This window comes from Oryzias melastigma, linkage group LG17 (assembly GCF_002922805.2).
Source record: "Oryzias melastigma strain HK-1 linkage group LG17, ASM292280v2, whole genome shotgun sequence".
Taxonomy (NCBI): Eukaryota; Metazoa; Chordata; class Actinopteri; order Beloniformes; family Adrianichthyidae; genus Oryzias; species Oryzias melastigma.
In genome coordinates, this window is record NC_050528.1 from 491,592 (window position 1) to 494,535 (window position 2,944).

The 2,944-nt window shown below is 45.9% G+C and overlaps 1 protein-coding gene across 1 annotated transcript in view; it reads left to right on the forward strand.

The window, feature by feature from the left end:
• Positions 1 to 2,944, forward strand: part of LOC112147723 (receptor-type tyrosine-protein phosphatase F) — a 112,633-nt gene that overhangs the window by 27,407 nt on the left and 82,282 nt on the right. The gene's annotated exons all lie outside the window — the stretch shown is intronic.

The following is a 2,944-nucleotide window of genomic DNA, read 5'->3' on the forward strand; positions in this document are numbered from 1 at the left end:
AATGGGGGCGGGGCTTAAACGTCTGTTTGCAACACTGGACATTGAAAGGTGATTTATCCATTTCACGCGCAAGTCGGTTGATCTCAGTGGTCCAGGTCATGTGACAATGAGGGGGGGGGGCATGATACTGATTGGTTTAAACCACGTGTCAAAGTCAAGGCCCGGGGGCCGGCCCTCCGGGTAATCCTGTCCGGCCCTCCAGATCATTTTATTTTATTGGTATTAATGACCCGATGTTATCTTGAGCTCATAAGTAAAATATTGAAAGTTATTTAAGGTTTAAGTTGATTTATTCTGGAATAATATTCTTGCCTTTTTCTTATTCAGAATTATGTTAAAAAGTTACAGTTTTAAAGTTTTATACTGTACAATTATACGCCATTTTAAAACTTGTCATTTTGTAGCTTTTGGACTATTATGGTATTTACTAAGATTTTTAGGCTGTTTTAGAGTTTAGCTAATATTTCAGCTACACGCTAGCGGTTTTGGCTAACCTTTTTTTAGGCTAATGTGGCGTTTAGCTAATATTTTAGCTAGCTATCAGCTTCAGCGTTTTCATCTATCATCACTAGCATCTTCAGCATCCAAATCCAGCTTCCAGCATTCACACTATCATTATCACAGGTAATGTTCTATATCTAGTTCAGAATTATGTTAAAAGGTTACGGTTTTGAAGTTTTTAAAAATGTTCAGTGAGAGTTTATCCTGTTCGTCCTGCGACCTCAGGTGTCTTTAGGATTTTGGCCTCTTGTTCGATTGAACCCGCGGTTTAAACAAACAGCTGAAGTTTTCGGGTAAATAAGTTGCAGAAAAGGCAGATTCATCTGAAATGAATTGCAGAGCGGTTGCATCCTAATGGGCTGAGAAGGCCTTAATGGAAGGCTTCCATTAAAACCAGCAGAGCTGATGCTATCAGACAAATCTCCACTAAGTGTTGCCTCGTGAAAATGATAACTTGCAAATCCATTATTAATAAGAATGAATGGTTTTCTGCGCGTATCGATCCTGATACTCTATCTGCAGAGCGCTCTGCGGCCGGCTGGGAATACTCTAACGGTTAGCTACACAGGAGCTGCTGTCACTGCATTTATTACAAAGCTCTCTTTGAGGCTTAAACCAGAAGACAAGCGGAGCTCCGACTGCAGCCGTGAGAGGAGAACCTTTCTGCCGTTCAGTCGTGAAACCGAAAGTTCTTCATGTCTTTAAGCATCTTTCCTCTGAAAACTGAAACATCGGCATTCTTCTGGAAAAACCCCGGAATGCTCTCTCCTTTCATCTCCCTGAACAATGCGGACTCCAGGCTGCAGGCGGGGGTTAAATGACAGTCTGTTTAATCCCCCCCACACACTCGGAGCCCCCGGACTTCTCCAGGGCTTTGTAAGACCAGCATCTCTGCCGATGCGTCGATAGCTCACACTCAGGGTCACATTTAAACATCAGACGCTCATCTTTCATCTGCTCTCCAGCCGATCAATCCGGGCTAAACGCTGGAATTAGTGCTAATAACCCGCATTAGCAGAAACCGGCACTTTGTGTGGAGCCGCTGGGTTTGAGGCGTTAAAGAGGGCTTGGCTCCATTTACTCGCCAACACTCATTAGTTTATTAATCAGGTCAATATCCGCCAGCATGTTTATCTGCACTTACTAGCTTACAGATGGAAACGTCGGGTTGTTGTTCTTGTTTCACCTGATGGAGGTTTTCTGCTCGTACCTGAGCAGGCTTTGTTAAAGCAGCAGCAGCGTTTACTGTTCGAGTCCGTGAAGGACGTGCCGACACGTGACCGCTCTGCTGACGGTTTCAGTCTCACAGCTGGAATTACAGCATCAGGTGAACTTCCTCAGACTGCAGAGAGAAGCAGGTTGAAGCTCCGTCAGGATCAAAGAGGAGAGCGTCCCCCCCCGTCAGAACTTCATGGCTGAAGGCAGGATTTGCATAGGTAGGCTGCTGTGTTCCTCACCTCCTCCTGCTATTGTTCTCATGTGACAACTGCCTGACAGTCAGGAAAATGGGACACGAGAAGAGAAGGAAAAGCTTTAGACTGGATTTTGTCTCCAAAAAAAGAAGTGACACCCCCCACCCCCCGCCCCCAGTTTAATATCTGCAGCGGCTCAGTGGAGGAACGCAAACTCTCCTGGGCCAGAAATAAAAGCTCCCGTCCTTTTTCCGGGGTGTTAGGATGCCTATTAAGCCGTCCGTGGGTCTGAGTCACCTCCTCCTCAGGATTTGTTGGCGAAGCCTCGTCCAGATTATCCCGGACCGCTCCACAAATTTCTGCAGTGTGGCGTTTGAGTCACAGGTCAATTATTGAAACATGTTTGGAGGATTAATATAAAGTCTGTGTGCTTCATCCCGGCCTTTTATTTCAAATCCTCCTGATTTCCACCATCCAGTGGCTTCTGACTTCACTGTCATGGCAGCATTCAAACGTACATCCTTAATGTGGTGAGGACGCAGCCGGCGGCGGCTCTGATACTTCCTGATCCTACGTTTGAGCGAAAAGTGCCGACTTTAAACGCTCCAGCGATGGACAGACAGATGTTGGAGGAACCTTGAAGGTCAGATTGTTTTAATCACATCTGGAAGATCCAGCTTGCTGCCACCCCCACCCCCACCCCAACTGCCACCTGCATGTGTCATAGTCATTCTGCAGCTGTAGAAAAAGATTTATGGATGCTGATGCTGATGCTGTCTAAAACTCATGCAGACTAGAAGAAGAAATCCAGATGTAGTTATACTTTCATGGGTTGGAGGGGATGGATGATGGATGGATGACGGATGGATGATGGATGGATGATGGATGGATGGATGACGGATGATGGATGGATGATGGATAATGGATGGATGACGGATGGATGATGGATGGATGATGGATGGATGGATGACGGATGATGGATGGATGATGGATAATGGATGGATGGATGATGGATGGATGATGGATGGATT